The following is a 20,754-nucleotide window of genomic DNA, read 5'->3' on the forward strand; positions in this document are numbered from 1 at the left end:
CGGTAGCTACACAAAGCTGTTATAGCCGGGCGACACTATAAAACAACTTTTTTAGGGGCAGAGCCCTTCGGGGCTGGGGCGATTGGCGTCTCCTGTCATCGTCGTCGTAATCGTCGTTTGTCCTATGTGGTCACGGTACTAAAACACCGAGAAACTCGTTTATGCCTCGCTCTGAAACGTAACGCGTGCTAAAAAAACACTGGGACACTCCTTTACGCCTCGCGCTATAACGTTTTGTACTTCAAAGACACGAGACTTTTAGAGCAAAGCTGTAAACGGACCGGGCGGCCATTGTATGGCACCACCGTCGCTTTAGAATTCCTGTATATAGCTCCCGCAGGGAGCTAAGAGTTGCGCGACCCTTTTCCACGCGCCGCCGTGATGACGTCACTCCAGTTATCCATGCCGCGCAGAGAAGCCCCCACTACGGCTGCGCCGCAGCCGGCGACGCGGGCGGCACCGTGCGCATCCGACTAAAACCTGACCACAACCGCCGCCAAATCGGCCTAAACGCACACAACTATGCTGGCAACGCTGTCTTTTTGGCCTCAAAATCTCTCCAACTTTGGTGTGAAAAATCGAGGGGCTTTGGCCATGCTGACAACGCTGACGACCTTGTTTTGTGCATTTTCTTGTTTTTTGTTCGTCTGTCCGTGCTTTTGCGGCACCGTTTCAACAGAACGGACGGACGGCTTGTACGCTGTTGTGGTTTGAAAGGGCAGCTGTTATTCCAGCTGACGTTCCTAGGGTGCTACCGAGCCTCACGTCAGTCTGCGCCTCAACTTCAAACATTCAGCTTCGACGACGCAAAGGCGGAGACTTAGCGAGCTCGATTTTGTGGCCGTCTACGTCGGTGGTAGCGACAAGCTCGTCAGGAGGTAAGTGTTTAGTCATGTGATATTGCGCTTTTTATACCCCGAAGAAAACACACAAGGTTTTGCTGGCTTAAGGGCTCGTGGTAGAAGTGTAGGCTCATTTTAAAGTGGGTAAGCTACGTGCCATACTCCTTGCGAACGCGCACCCGAAAGCATAGCGTCGTGATTTTTTTTTTCTTTCTTACGGGCTTATATGCGTAACTGAGCTCGAATCTGCTAGCTATGGTGTCACTATGCTTACTACTGGTGGCAGTTATTACACCGAGGTGAACGTTCACAGCCTCAGTAAGCAGAACAGGGGTTCTGGGTTGCATGCACAAATGCAAAGCGGGCACAGTTTCTGAGGTATTTGTTTCGGCATCGTATGTCATCGAGACGTCGCCCACTGCTTCCATTACAGGGGCTGGTCGAAAATTTCCACTACAGCCGGTGCACGTGTACGAGTGGCCGACGGGTGACCTGCGCTGTTTCTAAAGAGAGACAGACCTACCTCAAGAGACTGCTTGTCGATGCCTTGGGCTAAGGGCGTCACTGTTCTCGTTGCGGGTGTAAGTATTTCGCAAAATCTGCGCTTCACAGTCTGTCTTTCGTAGTGACAGTGCAGTGAAAGTATATTCCTGTTGAGAAGCTGGATTATATAAGCGTGCGTGCGTGTGTGTGTGTGTGTGTGAAAATACAATTTGCACCTGTCACCACAATTTCTGTTGTAATTTTTTTAGGAAACATAATTGAGAATTCCTAGCGCTCGCATGCAGGAGTTAGAAGATGGAATGGATTCCACAGGATACATGTCGCGACTTATTCTGTTCAGGGGAAAGTGAAATGGAGACACTCGATGCTAACAATGAACAAATACTGCGTACCATGTGGTGCACCCACCTAATGCACTCACATTTGGTGCCCAAACATTGGTGTTGAGTGCATTCAAAGCTGCTGTTTCTTTTTTTTTTTTATCGCTAAGACTGCACTACAGAGGTTGCTGTACATGGTCGTTTTAGAAGTCAGTTATTTATTGCATTTTTTTTATTTTATTTTATTTACAAGATACTGCAGGCATGAAGCCCAAGCAGGAGTGGTACAGGCAATAAACAGGAAAAAAAGAATATGAAAAGGCATCAAGCCTAACATCACATACATACAACAACCAATTAAGCGGGATTACACGACTTTCATTTTGCGAAAAAAAGGGGGGGGGGAAGAGAAACATGGCACTGAAGTAAAGCAATGCAACAACACAATGAAACAGTGGATAAGACAACAGCAAATCATTTTCACATCCCCAGGAAGACATGCGCGTCGATAGTATCTGTCGAAAGAAGGGCGGCAAGCGGTAGCGTGTTCCACTCACTGATCGTGCGTGGAAAAAACGAAAATTTGAAAAGATTATTTTTGGCGAAATATGGAGTTAAGGCAAGAGCATGTGAATTACGACCACGCCGTGTTGCCAGGAGACTAATGTAGGGGCTGGAATCAAATAAGAGCTTCCGGTTAACTAACTGATAGATCAATTTTAGCCAAACTGATTTACGTCGGGATTCTAATGTTGGGATAGCATGTCTTTCCATGAGGGCCGAAACGGAGTCTGTTCGCCCGTACATACCATAAATAAAGCGGATGGCTCTTCTTTGAATTCTCTCGAGGCAATCGATATTGGTTTTCGTGTGAGGATCCCAAATAGCGCAAGCATATTCGAGTTTCGGTCTAATTATTGAAGTATACGCTAAGTATTTAACTTGAGATGGAGCATCCTTGAGTTTGTGTCGTAATAAACAAAGTTTACGGAAAGCTGCAGCGCATATGTTAGTAATGTGAGAGTTCCAACTTAAGGTACTGGTTAATGTTACGCCGAGATATTTGTGTTCATATACTTGCTTTAGCGGTTGGTCACTAGCACAATAAGTAAATTCCAAAGGGTGTTTCTTTCTAGTCATTCGGAGGTATACTGTTTTGTCATGGTTTAGTTGCATGTTAGAAGTTTTGCTCCAAGAAGCAACATTTTCTAACGCTGAGTTTAACGCAAGTTGATCCTCGATGCTATTAATTTCGTTAAAAAGGATGCAATCGTCTGCAAAAAGACGTATTTGGACCGGATTATTTATAACATTAACAATGTCGTTACAAAAAATAAGAAAAAGTAAAGGCCCTAGCACACTTCCTTGCGGTACGCCAGATGTAACGGGGAGAGCGTCAGAGGTGCTTCCATTTATGTCGACGTACTGGCTGCGGTTAGTTAAATAGGCAGTTACTCAAGAAACTATAAACGGTGGAAGCCCAATTTGAAGTAATTTGTCGATTAATTTGTCGTGTGGAACGCGATCAAATGCCTTACTGAAGTCTAAGAGAATGAGGTCAACCTGTCCTCTCTTATCTAGAATTGAAGAAGCGTGGTGAATAACTGTAAGTAATTGAGTGATGGTCGAGAATCCCTTGCGAAACCCGTGCTGAAATGGCGAGAGGATTTGATGGGTATCTAAAAATTCCGTTATGAACGTAGCAACGACGTGCTCAAGTAGCTTACAGGCAGATGATAACATGGATATGGGCCTGTAGCTAGGAATTAAGAGTGGGTCTCCTTTTTTGGGAATAGGTACGATACGGGCTATTTTAAAATCAGAAGGTAGCGTGGCTGAATGAAGAGAAGATTCAAAAATAAGGACAAGGAATTTCGTCACAGTTTCCGCATAACGCCGCAGAAATGCGTTGGGTATGCAATCAGGCCCTGGCGTCGATTTGTTTTTTAATCGGAGTAACATATTTAAGACACCATTGTGCGAAACTATATTAACATCAGGATAGGAAGCTACCGTATTACTTTCTTTCAACTCAGACTGTGAAAATACGCTATGAAAATACAAATTAAAGTGATTTGCGATGACTCTAATTTGTATTTACGCAATTTACTAATGAAATTGCGTTTCGGCAAAAATTTTCTCAAGCTATGCAAGTGGGGTTTTAAGAATAAAGCCTCAGGTAATCGAACAATAGGTAGCCATCGCTACTTTTTGCTGACACGGGGCACTCCTTGACCGGCCCCACATCGCCAGACGAGAATTTTTCTCACATTGCTCATGCCGTAGTCATCATCCTGAGTCTATTGTGTACACTCCAGAACAGAGGCCTGTCTGCTCCATTTCCGATTTCTCCTATCCTGCTTTATCCAAATCCATCTGTTGCCCATAGGTTTTCCTCTCACACTCATCCACCGAGTATTCCGTTTTATTCAGGCCTCTCGTTCCACTAGCGACAAGCTCGTCAGGATTGCAACCTTCCTGGATTGCAACCTTATAGGTGTGTGCAAGTTTTTATGTAACAAAAGGTGCTTTTAAACGAGTAGTGATGCTGAATTCCTTGATGAAAAATTAATCATAATGTTTGACTTCGATCTCTACGTACAGTGCTCAGCAATTGAAACGCGATACTCTGAGCACGTGGCTGCCGGTGCTTGTTGCGCCACAGGTGAGCGCTTGTGAAAGCGAGCTGATGCATTGTGGTATACGATGAGGGTTAGAGCGTTCGTGACGCATGCTTAGTGCATCCGGGAGACAGCCCTTCAGTGTGTGGTTCTTGGCGGCGCCATAGGGGTGCTACATGCCATGGCTTCAAAACGCTGTACCTGCATGCTGCGCCGCACCGTGCGAAGCTGGGCGAGCGGGCACTGCGTGCATTGTGAAGAATTTGAATGCGCATTTATCGCGATGTGTTATCGTGACCCGGCGCAGCACACAGGCGCACCGTTTTGAAGCCATGGCATGTAGCACCCCCATGGCGCCGTCAAGAACCACACACTGAAGGGCTGTCTCCCAGATGCACTAAGCATGCGTCACAAATGCTCTCACCCTCACCGTTTACCACAATGCGTCAGCTCGCTTTCACAAGCGCTCACCTGTAACGCAACAAGCACCGGCAGCCACGTGCCCCGAGTATCGCACTTCAATCGCCGAGCGCTGTACACGGTCACTGGTCAATTTTTTTGGAATGTCCAATAATTCGAAAGCATCAGTGGCACTGCCGTCTACCTGGCTGTGCCAGTGTATAACGACATCTGAAATTTCATACGGTGAAGTTATTCGCCATCTGATTTTTCTGACTTTTTGTTTGCTGCGACGAGAGGTCCAAAATGGCCGTAATCGCAGCAGCCCCAATTCTGTTCTCTTTATCCCACAGCCTTTAACTGCAATTTTCACGTTCCACCCTCGGCCAATTTCTTCTGAGCAGCTCTTTCTCTTCCTTCACATGAAGCATTACAAGTTTCCCCGTTGTGGGTTACTACCAGTGAGATTGCGTTATCCGCGCACATTTGTTTTTTCAATTGCTTTCACATTCTCTTTTTTTTATGCTAAGTAACTTCAAATTAACCAATATATTGGGTTTTAGCTTTGAGTTATCAAGCAATTTCTTCTACTGAATTGCATGTAAAATTACTGGGACCTGAACATCACTTCCAATTAACTGAAAATTCTAATTGGGTGACTTCAAATCATCAAGAGTCGACTGCATTTGAATGACTTGCTCCAGGGATTTAAAAAGAGGTGAGGTACACTACTGGTTAATATGACCTTTACTTTAATGTAAGGATTTCAGCAAGTAATAATTCTTGGTTTCTTACTCATACCACCACATTGATGGGAAAGTTCTTTCCAGATTATAAATTTTGCACAGGTAGCATTGCACTTCAGCCAACATTGGCTGCAAGAGTTCCGCTTTTGTGCAAGGCTTTTGTGGTACGCTTTCTTGCATGGCTTTGGTGTCGTGCTAAAAAACCTACCCCAAGGAACAAGCCATGCAGTCAGGCTTGAAAGTTTGCATGTTGTGCGGCAGAGCCAACTTTTATTTCTGTATTAATAAGCTTAAAATCAGACCTTGAAGTGAACCAGAGAACAGTAGGCCATTTGCCCTTAGGAGCGCAATGAAAAAGAACTAACGAAGCAGTGCACAGAGGAATGGCCTGAGTGGCATTTCCAGTTCGAGAAGCTCAGAGTAAAATATGTTTTGAGAGGAGGCTGAGAGCAATGGATCGACGTAGGTGGACAGCTAAGGTTTTCAGGTACATATACATGAAAAGCGCGGACACGCAGTGGTTAAGGAAGACTAGATGAAATGCAGAAACAGTGGAGCAGCTAAGACAGCCAAAGCAACCAAAAGGAGGCAAGGCAGATAGAAATGAATAAATGGAGAGAAGAAATGGAAGCTAAAACGTCGTTAGAAATGTACAGGGCTGAGAAATTGGACAATAGAAAGGAAAATTTCTACGATAATTCTAAGGGAAGCATTTTGCTTCTCGAGGCTAGGACAGATTGCTTGCGAACTAAGAGCTTAGTAGGGAAGTATACACAAAATGATGGGGTATGCGCAGTCTGTGGAAAAGAAACAAACTTTGCGGCACATAGTGTTTGAATGCGAGGGTATCCATCCAAACCTAGAGGGAAATGTTTGGCTTCCAGAAGCCGCAGGGTTTCAGGGTAGCACAGAGGAAGTCAACTTCAGGGCTGTCGAGGCGACAAAGATATTCTAATAGAATGCTGGTGGACGAAAAGCAGACGGGAATATTGCCTAGGACAGCTACCACGTGTAACAGAAAGAATAAATATTCTGTGCCTAATAAGTTTTTTTTGTGCCTGCCCTCAGAGCAGAGCTAGTATTAAATGCGTGTAAAACACGGGTATATTAGTTGGGTTTTTTTTTTGTTTTTTTTTTTTTTGGGGGGGGGGGGGTAAGATGACATGTCAAAAGGGATACCACTATCAGTTATCATCATCATTATTAATGAGGTGCAAGCCTTATCTGCTCCATGAGGCAAAATATTTAGTGTTATAAGCAGTGAATGGCCCTGATATTTATCAGGTACGCGTGGAGCATGGCTTATGAACATGTGCTAAGAGGAGAAATAACATAAAAAACGAGAGAAGGTCCTTGGTGGCTCTTACAAGACTGCGTGGCTCAATAACCTCCCATCTGGAGCCATCAGATTGCCTGGTATTTGTCGGAGCTGTTGGGGGACTACATAATTGTTCCTCAATAGCACGCCAGGCGAACCTATCAGTTTACGTGGTGTTTCTCAAAGGTATTGGAGTTACTAGCACCGTGTCTTGGTATGGAATGTGCTTGACGTCGGGTGTACTACTAGATTCTGCACCAGCTAACTTTGGTCGACCAGGCAAGTACAGTGACAAGGAATATTTGTAAATTATAAATGATTCAAACAGTAAACAATGTTGCAAATTGAATTAATAGCAAACACTAATCATGAAGAATTTTAATTTTCCCACCTTTAACATAACATATAAATAGACATTTTATTTTGTCTTTAAAATATTTATTGCCTTGGTGGACTTGCTTATTTTACCCATTTTTTAAAATGTAAAACTGATGCTTCACTTAATTATTCTATTGCTTCGGTTAAAGTGAAGCAGGAAATTTGTAATGCAAGTTAAAGGTGTCATGGCCATACAACTTTTCATGTGAAACACATGTAAACATTTTTTCTTGCATGCTCATGCTCCCAGCGCTGCTGGAGCAGCAAAAAAAGTAAGGAAAGAACGGAAAAAACACTTTTCAAAAATGAACAAGGGCTGGAGTTAAACAGCTGTATATCATGCTTTTCCTGACTGGGGTAAATTGAACAATGCCAACTGTTCAGCTACAAGGTTAGGACAGGTTAGGTATAAAAGAAATTTCATTGCAACACAGCTTTCTAAGGCAATCTGCTTGCCATTTCTTATTTAGAGGGCACCCCTTAAGTGCCCGCTTCGCTTCTGTGGTTTCACGTCGCTGTCGGCTTCGGTGTAACCGAATAAAGAGGGCACCAAAGATAAATGAGATAGAGCAAACAGGAAGGTGGAGGAGGAAAGTATGGTGAAAGTGTGAGGGGGAGGGCAGTAAGCAGACGCCGCGCGAGACATGCTCGGCGGCAGTGAGGCACTGTGATAAAACACCAGAGTTGCGCCCGCTGTCGTGTGTTCACTGATGACACGGTCACTTCTGAGACACAGCAGCTACGCGCCGTCACCGAGAAGACTGCAGTTTGCACTGCGCTCCGATTTTGCATTGGGGGTATCGTAATCTTGAGCAACCTTTTTTTTTCCCCCTTTCTTTCTTTACTCTTTTTTTTTCCTTGTGAGAATTATTTCTAGCTCAGTGTTCAGAGAGGTTCACAGTATACTAGTTACGTATTATCATGTTTGCGATTTCTTCTAGTGCAGCCAGTGGTGAGCAAATTCAGTGTCAGATATTCTGCTACCAATCACATCAAAATCACTCTGTACAAACTGCAATGGAGGACAAAACACGCATGGACTGCCGACAGAGCTCAGAACATTTATTTTGCATTCCAACTTTTTAAATGCTACTTTATCTTTATACGCACAGTGGGCAATGGTATCATCATGCTGGACTCCAATGTGCCAGTGTATTTGTCCAAAAATGCTCAAACCATAGAAGAAATCATTGTTTCTGAAATAAACCAAACAGAACAAGCTATTCTTAGTTGAGCGCCAGTTTTCTTGTGTGAGCCATGAATCTGGTGGAAAAGCCAGCTTGTTCTATTTCACACATCTGGAGAATGTAGAAATGTGTGGAGGCTTACCTCAAGTGCCACACACACCCAATTGAACATAGCTTGCAGCATATGGAAAAAAACAGTGAAAACATGTCTGTTACTGGTGGCTGGTCACAGAAAAGAACGAATAAATGCCGGACTTTTTTGAAAGACAACTCTAGCAGCAAGCCACACTGTCCGCAGAAGCAGCGCGACACAGGACAGCGAGCGTGCTCACCCACTGAAAGACAGCATAACTAAATAAAAATACCTTGTATGCATTAAAATTTTCTGCCAATCTGTTATGGTTATACAATTTGTGGATGAATACCAGGCTACTTTGGCTTTGTTTTAAGCTTAACGAGTACCCAAAATCGCAATAATTGTAAGTGGCCTCTCAATTTAGCGAAATGTCGATGCTCGTCTGGTAAACATTGATGTAAACAAACTTCCAAGATGGCGGCGCCCATGTCTTATTACGGCAAGTGAGTTATCGAACTCAAATACCGCTTAATAATTATTTACGGCCTATATTACGAGGTTTTCGAGCTTAAGTGACGCACCCGAAGCCCAAATAGCTTCGAAGCCTGGCGATTCTCTGCTGTTAAGCTGTGTATAGTACAAATACCAGTGGAATCGGCCGACCTGCTTACCGGCGTTGCACGTCCCGTGGCTGTAACTTGGTTGCTTCATTGCTTGCGGCTGCGCCGTTATTTTTATAGTACTCCTTTGATGTTCAGGCATGATTTGCCGTGAATGAAACCTGCCTGGTTGCATCGATATCGTTGAAAACCGCGAAGAGTGACCGTTACGATTTGCCGATCTTCGCTTCGAGAACTTGTGACGATGCGATGACGATTGGATGTTTTGCAAGTGAGAGAGTGCGAATCAGTCAGTGATCGAACATTCTTTTGAAAACATTTAAATGTGATGAAATCTGATTTTTATGAGGTTGAAATTTACGGGTAAATTTGTCCGCGGTAAGGCGAGGGCGACGCTCACAAATGTTGCACACATCGGTGGCGCAGCTGCGGGTATTGCGGACGTTCAATGAGAATGCGTAGCGAAAATTAGAAGTTGATTAAACACTGAAAGCGTGCATAATAACCGAACATAATAGACAGGATGAGATTGCAATAGACGTTTGCATGTTTTGGAACATGCAGTGAGCACCTTGCTTACACGTTGGTTGACTTCGATGGCCAAACAATTATGGTGCTTTTTGCTTCAGCTATCAAATATTACTCCACAATGGAGTACGCTGGAATGCTATCCCCATACACTGCAGGGTGTTGTTACGTTCTAATGTCCATGCAATGCATCCAGTACTGTGGCCCCACTGTCGCTGAGCTGAATGCTGGGGAGTGCCACATTTTATCAGAAAATGTGATGTGTGCCTGACTGTATCAAAATTTGCCCGGATCCACAGTACAAACGTCAGGAGTTCCTCCACCACAATTTAATCTGGCTGGTGTTGTAGTGGCCAAGGCCAAAAGGCGTTGGCTAAGAAGCTATACACAAGTTTATGCATCTTGCCTATGCTACTGCGTATGTATACAAAATATGCGGGCACACATATATGCATACACCAGCATATATGCTTACAGAATGCAATGCATGCTAGATGAAAAAAAAATTTGTTTACCTAATGTCAATTGATGTGGCAGTGCTTGAACCGACACTAAGCACTGCTTAGTGACTGTTACTTATGTTGTTTTGTGTGACTAGTTCAGCCACTATTCTGGGTTCGACAGTGCATGATGACCTTGGCATTGTTTATGCTGTGAAGTTGTAAAGCGTGTGGCTAAGGCGTTGTGCTGCTGAACACGAGGTCGCGGGTTCGATTCCCGGCCACGGCGGCCGCTTTTCTAATCGAGGCGGAAAGCAAAATCGCCCGTGTGTATGAGGTTGCGGCGCACGTTAAAGATCCCCAAGTGGTCAAAACTTATCCGGAGCCCTCCACTATGGTGTGCCTCATCACCTGCGTTGCGTCGGCGCATTAAACCCTACAATCAATCAAGTTCTAAAAGCGTGATGATGAACACAATATTGTCACGGGACCACTGGACAATGCCCCATGGCGGCATAGCTCGGCATCGAAGACGACGTGGAAGAGGGCTCGAGCAGACTCAGCGGACTCGGTCATGGCCGCTTGTAAATACTGTAAATAGATCGTTCCACCCCATTACATCGTTCGTCTCATCTGTGTCCTGCCGTCGCGAAACATTTTGGTGGAGCGTGCAAGGTACAGTCTCATCCCGGCCTCGAGCTTCACCTCGCCTCGACTCATGAAGCGATCTCACCCTGGCTCTTGGAAAGCGTCGGCCCGCCCCAGCCCCGGTGAGCCATGGACGCGACTATTCCCCAGCCCCGTGTCCCCTGCCCATGCCCCGCCGAGACCAGACTAACTGACCAGCCACGACCAGACGTAGAGCCGACGACGTTCCCCTGCCCAGATCTCCGGCGCTTCTCCGAGGGCTTTGGATGCTGCCTCGTGGGGTCGGCGGTGGTCACAGCTGTTCCGGGGCCGGTGCTTATTACGACCATCACCACCATATGTGGCGGCCAGGACTTCACTGTGTATACTCATCCCATCTCGTCCTCACCGCAGCTATTGACGTCAAAACTTTCCGGCTGTGCGTCGACATCATCAAACTCGCACTGCTTGCTACCGACGGATTCTCCGCGACGGTAAAAGCCTTGCCCCGAAGAAAAATGGAGATACTGGTGCGACAGCTTGTGGACCAAGAGCTGCCTGGAGCTACCCGGTTGAGAGGCCCCAATAACAAAGCTGAGCGTCGTACAAGCACATCCAACCACACAGCCACCGTCTTCTGCAATTGCGCTCAACCTATCAGCAACCGCGTGCACTACTGCGGCTGGCACTCAAGCACTGCTAAGATAAGGTCGAGCTGCCGACTCGGACCCTCACAGGCGAAAGGAATCAACGGCACCGCCTTCGGGTCGTATCCCTATGGTCTCTGTGGTGTAGTGGCGCCCTCTAGTGGAGCGCCCGCTCACTGTGTGCGCTTGGTTGTATGGATTGTAACTAGAGGTCGTTGCTGTGGACGCACGTGACGGGTCACGTGCGTATGCGTCTCGGTGCCGTCTTGTTGAACAATAAACGTTCTCTGTGGGTTCTGGTCTTGGTACGAGCAGGCCGCACTCTTTCTTCTTGGGCTTGTGGGTGGGCCCGGCGGCCGTCCCTCGCTCCGTCGCTGCCGAGGCCGCTCGCCGTCGCCCACGACACAACATCTTTTTGGCGACGAGGATGGGATCATTTTCGTCTGCTGCGACGACGTCGTCGACGGGTCCGGCAGAATGAAAACGTGAGTGCGTTTGACCTCGCTCGAGTGTGACTGTCCGGCGCGTCTGGCGTCGCGAGGCCTAGCGTTCTTTTGTGCTGACGCTCGTCGAACCATCGCCTAGGCCTCGCCCTACTTCGTTCTTCTGCTTCTGCTCCTGCGTCTCTCTCCTTCCTGCTTGGCAGCATGGGCCTCTTCGATAACCTGCCCGTTTTCCTCGAATTGCCGGGGCCGCCTCCGATTCCGTGGCATAACTGGAAAAAATTGTTTCAGGCCCATCTCGAGGCGGCTGGCGGCAGCGAGTGGAGCGACGGACGGCGCGCGTCGGCGCTCGTCAGTGTTTTGGGTAGGGAGGGGCAACGAAGGTATTTTGCTGAGGCGGAGCAGGACGAAGCAAGGAGGGACGCCGCCAGTAACGTGACCGACGCTAATGTAACCAGCCCTATCGTGACCGACTCCGCGACCGACTGTAGTGTGACCGCATCCTCGGCTCCGGCCATTTCGAAATTCGACCAACTTTTGGAGCAGCTGGACCGGCTCTTCGCTGCGTCCACAAATACGCTTGTTGAACGACATGAGTTCACAAGCCGTCGTCAATTTCGGGGGGAAAGTTTTTTAGAATACGTGACCGCTCTAAAGGAGAAAGCCGTACGTTGCAAGTTCGGGCTGACGTACGCGGAGCACGTCCGAGATCAAATCATACATGGAACGTCTAACCCCCAGGTTAGAGAAAAGCTGCTCGCACATGGCGAAAAGTTGTCTTTGGAGAAAGCTGAAGAGATTGGTCTGAGTTTTGAATCGTTGTCGTTGGCGAACCAAGCCTTCGGTTCGCATCAAGTACAAGCGGTAGGCCGACGAGGAGAAGGTGGCGTCGCGGAAGATGGCGGTCGGGGAAGCCGCCGCGATCAAGATGGCGGCGTGGAGGATCAAGATGGCGTGGGCCGCCGGGGAGGCCGGCGCGCTCAAGATGGCGGCACAGGAATTCAAGATGGCCTGGCCAGCCGGGGAGGCCGTGACGTCATTCCACCGGGTTCGGGAAGGCAAGATGGTGGCCTCCAAGATGGACGTTTCCATCCGCAGTCAGCTGTAGAGTTCCGCGGTACAGTTCAGCAGAAGTTTGCAGGCAAGCTTCAGTTGTGCGAACGATGCGGAAATAAATGGCATAATTCAGCATTTCAAAATTGTCCAGCCCGAAATCGGCGCTGCAACTCTTGTAATAAGTGGGGACATTTCGCATCGATGTGCCGTAAGCCGGCACCAGTGCATCGAGTTTCTTCGAAGGAAGCTACGGGATCCGCTTCGACACCGGAACCTGTAGAGCATCCAGCATCCACGGAGATCAACGCACCCGCAAGATCTTCCGTCTTAACAGTCAGCACTTCTTCTAGAAAGGACTTAGTCGTCCAAGCTGAAGTCAGCGTCAACAATCCTCCAAGAAAGGACTTAGTCGTTCAAGCCGAAGTCAGCGGAGTGACCATGCAACTCTTAGTCGATACCGGAGCATCCGTGTCGTTGATGACTGTCGAAGATTTCAAGCGTCACTTCAGTAAACAGCATGCGCTGTCCAAGGCTTCCGTCAACTTGTGGAATTTTTCCAAACAACGTATCGTCATCCGCGGCTCATTCCAAGCTCCTGTTCAAGTCTTGCAACGGTCTTGCTCCGTCACATTCTACGTCACCTACAAAGGGACATCTCTTTTGGGGCTCGACGCCATCCAGCAACTGGGCATTCAGATCGACGGTGCGTCTCTTACGTGTCGACTAGCATCGGTGTGTGCAGTGCAGTGTCCCGTGAACGTGCCCCCGGGTTTCGAACATCTCTTCAACGGCGAGTTGGGTCTTGTCAAGGACGTCTCGCATAAGATCCAACGGCGGCCAGGTGTGACTCGAGTTGCATCTAAGCTACGAAGATTGCCTCTTGCTCTCCGTGATCCAGTGTCCAGCGAGCTGCGACGCCTCGAGGACAATGATGTCATTGAGCGTGTCGACGCCTCGGAGTGGGTTTCGCCACTCGTCGTCGTCCGGAAAAAGAACGGGGACATTCGGCTGTGTGTGGACCTCCGGGAACCGAATACGGCAATTATCATTGATGGGTATCCTTTACCGCATGTTGAAGAGCTGTTGCAGATGTTTCAAGATGCTGTATGTATTTCGCAGAGTGTGCGAACTTCTTTTTGCACGGGGAGATGATGTGGTGTAGTGGCGCCCTCTAGTGGAGCGCCCGCTCACTGTGTGCGCTTGGTTGTATGGATTGTAACTAGAGGTCGTTGCTGTGGACGCACGTGACGGGTCACGTGCGTATGCGTCTCGGTGCCGTCTTGTTGAACAATAAACGTTCTCTGTGGGTTCTGGTCTTGGTACGAGCAGGCCGCACTCTTTCTTCTTGGGCTTGTGGGTGGGCCCGGCGGCCGTCCCTCGCTCCGTCGCTGCCGAGGCCGCTCGCCGTCGCCCACGACACAACAGTCTCGACCAGGACGGTCATCTTTGCCCGGGGGGGTAGTGTCACGGGACCACTGGACAATGCCCCATGGCGGCATAGCTCGGCATCGAAGACGACGTGGAAGAGGGCTCGAGCAGACTCAGCGGACTCGGTCATGGCCGCTTGTAAATACTGTAAATAGATCGTTCCACCCCATTACATCGTTCGTCTCATCTGTGTCCTGCCGTCGCGTAACAATATCAGCTGAATTGCATGGCCTGTTTCTTGGAAACTATTGGAGGGTAGAAGAGAAAATGTTTGGGCATGTTGGTTCATACTCACACGAGAAACATAGTGCAGTAAAAACACAAGTCGAGGACGGGACAAGTGCAAAGTTTCAACAAATTCTTTATTGCAGGACCAGCGCATATAAACACATCTGGCTCGTAAGAGGAGAAAAGGAAACAAAAACAAACAGCAAAAGATGAGAGACGAAAACCGCCACGTGGTTTGCATGGCGGGAAAACAAAACGTACAAACCACATACAGACATCTGGCCACTAGAGAAACGCTACTTTTTGTGCACTTGCCACGAATGGGGCTCCATTTTTCAAATTGATGAATACCAATTCGGTTGTGTTTTAAGAAATATTGCAAAAGGCAAAAGTAGCAACTGGTCCTGATAAATAGTGATTATAAAAGTTCCCTCAGCTTTCTTGCAATTCTCAAACTTACTAAACTTAAATCGGTATAAAGGGGAATCACTAAGCTCACATGCCAAATTGTTTCGGTGTCTGCGCTTGTGTCACGCAGTGGTGTAGCCCCAAGCTAGCACATCAGGATGGCTAGGTTCTGCTGTCTCACCCTTCGGAAGACGCTCCTCTCCGTTTTCTTAATTCCGACGCACGGGCAGGCTATGGCGGCAGCGTCCACCACTCTAGCCAGGCCGTGGCCGACGCTGCAGCGTTTGGGACGCCGCCCCCGCGGATTTCAAGTAACGGCTGGCAGAATCTCTGGTTTCACTCGTTGTAGAGCCACGTGTGAGAAGAATTCAAGGCATATCCCATGGGCAATTGTTGTGGGTGTCGTTTAAAGCTTTGCTTTCCAACAGTTTTTCGTTTTGATGTTTTTCTCTCTTTCTCTCCTATTACAAGCCAGATGTGTTTATACATGCTGGTCCTACAGTAAAGCATTTATCAAAAGTTAGCTCTTGTCCCGTCCTCACCCCATCCTTTGCTTCTACTGTGCTGTTTTCTGTGTGGTCTAACATTGTTACGCTCTTTCTTTTTTTTTTTCTTTCTTGCACGCATATTTCGGCAGACTTCACAGGTTGACAAAATGACAGATGCAATTCAATAAGGTAGGGCACCTAGCAAACTTATACTAAAATTTATCTGTACTACTTGCATCACTACACGCTGTCACAGCCATCACTAACTCGGGGGAGGAGCCGCACCCCACTAATGAGAGGGTGGGGAATGATGAGTGGGATCACGACTGTGCTTACAAGAAGCAGATGTGGTCCTCACTAGTGTAAGAAAGTCATGGAAGCGTCATGCAGCTTTTTATGTGTGACAGTTACGAACGAGGGGAATGCCGCTGTCTCCCTTCCACATCATCATTCCCTCTCTCGGTCTTGCCATCTTTGACATGCTGGCCACGTCTTCCAGCAAGATGAAGAGCATAACATTGCCCCTTCCAAAGGGGCAGTGTTATGTCACCCATGCCTCATTGACATGGAGCCTCCTTTAAGGAGTGCGTGTGTGTTTGCTCATGCATATATGTGAAATTTCATTGTGCCATGTAATCCTGTAAAAGGAGAAATTGATTTTTTTCTCCTTGCAATCATTTGTCTAACTGTTACTGCCCATTTTTTGCCAGGACCTGTTACTCCCAGGGAGCCACAAGCCAGGACGCAACAAACTTGGTATAAACTTGGCACCACAGGTGTTATGTTGCTGGAGCCCAACTTCTGTTCATGGTCAGCGGAGTAGGGTGCCTCATCTGTTTGAGCTGCGTGTTAGAGCCAGGGTCACTTGCGGAGCAAGAAGAAAGTGATTGCTGTGGAGCGATTCAGTGATTTTGTTGCTCATGCCCTGCCAAAGTGCAAAAAGAATAGTTTTGCAAAGAATTATTGACACTGCTAAACTTTTTTCTTTGCGTGCGACATGGCCAGCAGCGACATGGCCAAAGCATTTTTTATTTTGGTTCCTATCGCTTTGGTACGAGGGCGTGGCTCAAAAAGATATCCTGAAGATAACTACATGTACGGTTCTTATTGCCGGCCTTGACCGGGGTCAACTGTTGTATACCCAACTTGGCCACTTGTAGGGCTGGCAAGCTACCTTGAGGACGGTGCTACAAAAGGGGGGTGCAGCTTATCTGAAAGCGCCACAGCCCCTGAAGAAATTTTTGTCGAGTAGTGCTCCTGCTACTGCAAAACATTATGCTTCCGCGCAAGAATGACGGCGTTGCCACGCTTGAAATATGGCCAAGTTGGAACTGTTTTGCACACACTCAAGCGTTTCCGCACGTGCGCAAACGAGCGTCATGCCAAAAAAAAAGCTTCTCCATGTAAAGACAAAGTTGGTAAAGGTTCTGAACGTTTGAATGAACGGGTATGCTCAAAAATTAATAATGGTAGTCAAGCAGGCAGATATAGTACCTGTATGGTTTAGTTGTGCACTTTGACTTCTGCATAGGTGAGAATCTGGTCCAGCTGACTGATGCTGACTTGTGACTAAGTGCTGAATTCGAGGTGCTGACTGGTGATATACATACTGATTGGAACGGTCGGTACTGATTGTTACAGCCACTACATCTTGGGCCAGCAGTTACACTGTGAGCAAAGCGAAGCTGGTGAGGTTGGAGATTATTTAGCCCATCCTGACGGGGCATGCCACTCCTACCCAGCAATTTTTTGGCACACTGGCCCCCATTGTCGCTGGCTGCTATGGGTAGGTCACTATCTATGAAGCCAGTCGTGGTTTTAGCCACGGCAAAGTAAGAAAAACAGCGGAGATGGATAGATCCTGTCTTTCATCCTCTTCAGCTGACTATACACATAATCCACATGGATTGTTTATGTATTGTTGTTGAAGTGCAGTTGCAGCATGCCAGAATATAATTTTCAATGGGTACGTGTGCCTTTCGTGGCCATTGCTATTGTTTTTGGTGCCTACAGTTTTGTACACCTCAATGTAAGCACACAAATGACACAAATATATTTTTTAGATGCAGTTGTACGCCTTATAGCATAAAACCTGCATTTCAAGTGTATGTCGGTGTATATATTTGTGTGGATTGTTATGAATAAAATTTATTTACTAGTGCAATTCCTTTTCTTGTGTTGCATCTTGTCATTATAGTTTATATCTGCTTGTCCAAGTGTCAGTGCTACCCGCCGCGGTGGCTCAGCGGCTAAGGCGTTGCACTGCTGAGCACGAAGTCGCGGGTTCGATTCCCGGCAGCAGCGGCCGCTTTTCTGATGGAGGCGAAAAGCAAAAACGCCCGTGTGTACGAGATTTCGGCGCACGTTAAAGATCCCCAGGTGGTCAAAATTAATCTGGAGCCCTCCACTACGGTGCACCTCATCGCCTGCATTGCGTCGCCGTGTTAAACCCTAAAATCAATCAATCAACCAAGTGTAAATTCTACAAGTAACCTTGACTGCCAGGTCCTGCTTAACAGATTGAAATGAAAATATGGCAGCAAAGCAAGCCATAAATCCTCCTTTATTTTTCACTAAGTGCAGACAAAATTTTTACTGAAGAGTTGTCAGTTCGTCTGTGTACACTAGCTGGCAGGAAAGGCCTCCACGGCACTATTACAAAATTAAAAGTTCCCAGTCGTAACATGAATGGGATGACAACTTGACCAAAATGTTTAGAGGTGGCACAACTTTTCACTGCGACCGATAGCATTACCTACCTGTCTGCTCTTGCCTGAAATGGCAATATCTGGTGTACACCATGGTTTGCTCACTGTTGAAAGAAATACTCTAAATCCTGAAGGGCTGCGATAAAACACCGGTCTGTCAAGGGAGCACCAAATTTCTAAGTCAATACAAAATCTGAAAGTAAAGGTCCTCCATTAGTCTAATGTAGTTAAGTGACCTCAACAGCTGAAATACGCATCCTTTTTGCAGGAGGGGGGAGGGGGCTTTGTTTTACGTGCCGAAGCTGCACATGCTCCTTGAAGGACACCACATTAGGAGCTATGGATCAAGTTGTACCACTTGGGGGGCCTTGAAATGTGCAACGAAGTCTCTATACAGAGGTTTTCTTTTCCACCTCTCCCAGAAAAATGGCTGCCACAGCTGGGATTGAACCCACGTCTTCGATGATGGCAGCAAAACATCCTAGTTGCTGGGCAGTTACAGTGGGTTACCGCTAGACACGCCTGCTTAGGTCGGCTTTATTGCACGACACCTACACCATGCAAGAAAGCCTAATGCATGCAAAACCTTGCCCAAAGCCAATTTGTTCACTCTGGTGTACATTAGATGAAGTGGAATGTTACCAGTACAGAGTTTATGAGCTGGGAAGAACCATCTACTCAAGAGAACGGCATGAGCAAGACATTGAGTTATTAGTTGTTGGCAATGCCTGCAGTAACATCCTGATCCTAGTAGGCATGCATAGCAAGGGCCTCTTTTGAATGACTGCATCCAGTCAAATATATACTGCTATTCACAGCATGTTGAAGAACCACATCCATGAGTGCCAAATTTTGTTCACTGCTCCACTGTCTTTTCTTCACCTTTTTTTTGTACCATTTTCTAATCAGTGCACACACTCTCGTGTTAGGCCGTGATTGCCCAAGTTATCTTTGAACTCAGCTTTCAAAGCTGTTACACTAAACCAATGATATTCATATTCGAACATAATTTATTATATTTGCACTTACTTTTTCTACTTGCACGTGATTTGCAGTACCGAATTTTATCATTTGTACACTTCTAGCAAAAAGGAATATCGCAGGAGTAGTGCATCTAATTCCTTTGGAAGACAATGTTTTTGTTTTCGCAATCTGATGTAGCATGCACAGTTGGCGCTTCATTTTCATTGTTTTCTGTGAACTACATATCCTCCATTATGAAGAAGAGTTTGGAAGTCATTTGACTACAGGAAGTGCAAGTAGGAGTGCTTGAGTGGAGGAGGCACAGCTTAGTCATCGTTCTGATTTGTTTTTTGTTCAGTACGACGACTGTGTGTGACACTGAGCTTGGAGATCAGTTGAAATAGTTGGCCTGTCCTTCCGCCAGTGGAGCCTGTGGGGCCAATACACTGCACAAGCATGAGGAAATGAAGCCACACAGGCTAGAATCCGGATATATATATTGTAAGAAAACTGCGCCTCTCTCACAAAGCCATGTTGATTACCCGAGCTGGGGCTCCCCGCTTTTTCCGCCCCTCCAAGTTGGTGGCTGCCCTCTTTGCTGTCGTAGTAAATTGACCACTGGCCATGCTCAGCTCCTTTTTCCCAAGGTTTCACACCTCTACAAGTACCAGAGTCCGCTTAAGATGAACTCCATGTGCCATGATTAAGATGAACAACACTTTTGTTCACTTGTAACATCCACAACGCAATAACGTCCGCTGAAGACGAATTTCTGGTAATACAAATTTTCGCCGTCCCCTCGAGTTTGTCTTAATGTATATATGTATATAATGCTAACCGCCTCTCCACACTATCGTCCGCTGCGCATCCTGTGCAGCTACAGCACTCACTAAGTGGGTCCAGATGGACCCTGCTCCTAGTGCCTCCACACTATAACAGTACCCTGTCTTTGCCAATCCCTGAGAGAGGATGCGCCACTATTCAGGGCACACACAGGCTTGAATGACAGGCTTCACACAACGGCGGGCACAACACTACAAAGTGGGGAACCTAGTGCTCCCGCATAAAAATAGTGCAGGTGGAAACGTTATCTGTTGTGTAGTCCTCTAAACATCTTGGCTGTGACTCTTATAAGGCAAAAGCTGTGTCACCAACGGCTACTGCAGACCATTTTTGAAATAAAACTTTTTCCAAGATCATACCAAGGTCACACCGAAATGTGCACAACTTTAAAAAGGTCGCCTCCAGATGAAATCTTCCGACAGTGTTTTCGGTACCTTTAAAGTGTGCCATGCTTTGTACAACAACAACACAAGGAAAGATGCACAAAATTTGTGGTAAGAAGCATGCTAAGCCCCTTGTTAGTTGTGCGATGCGACACCTTTGACTTGTCATAAAGCTTTCATTGGCCAAATCAGCTGATGTATCAGGGACCACTTGAAAATGTGCACCTTCGGTAGAAAATTACACTGGCCGTTTGAGTGCAACATTGTAATTGTGCACCCAAGTTGACAAAAAGAAAAATAGTGGACGAAAGCATGGATGTAATGGCACATAATGTAACAAATATTTTGTATCAAATGAAAGAAGAATTTGTGAGTGAGCCCCCTCTTTATGAATCTACTCCAAGGAATGTGCTCTTGCCAAACGCCTGTGACCTTTTTTTATGCTTCTTATATGTGATCCTGTGACCTTTTTTTATGCTTCTTATACCTGATCGACGTACCCTAAATAAATCGGTTGCAAGTAGCGCCCGTTCTGTCTGTTCAATGTCCTTGT

At 46.8% G+C, this 20,754-nt stretch overlaps 2 long non-coding RNA genes across 2 annotated transcripts; one reads left to right on the forward strand and one right to left on the reverse strand.

Moving 5' to 3' along the window:
• The first annotated feature begins 634 nt into the window (after positions 1-634).
• LOC144166769 (uncharacterized) lies at positions 635-16,679 on the forward strand. Its single transcript, XR_013321766.1, has 3 exons — positions 635-878; positions 1,276-1,423; positions 16,015-16,679. It is a non-coding gene; the product is annotated as an uncharacterized LOC144166769 (long non-coding RNA).
• On the reverse strand, positions 7,941-9,941 carry LOC144166738 (uncharacterized). Its single transcript, XR_013321749.1, has 3 exons — positions 9,063-9,941; positions 8,458-8,489; positions 7,941-8,324 (listed from the first exon to the last, which is right to left on the reverse strand). It is a non-coding gene; the product is annotated as an uncharacterized LOC144166738 (long non-coding RNA).
• Positions 16,680-20,754: the final 4,075 nt, after the last annotated feature.

Source organism: Haemaphysalis longicornis, unplaced genomic scaffold, assembly GCF_048455015.1.
Source record: "Haemaphysalis longicornis isolate Haplotype H1 unplaced genomic scaffold, Haemaphysalis longicornis Haplotype H1 scaffold_19, whole genome shotgun sequence".
NCBI lineage: Eukaryota > Metazoa > Arthropoda > Arachnida > Ixodida > Ixodidae > Haemaphysalis > Haemaphysalis longicornis.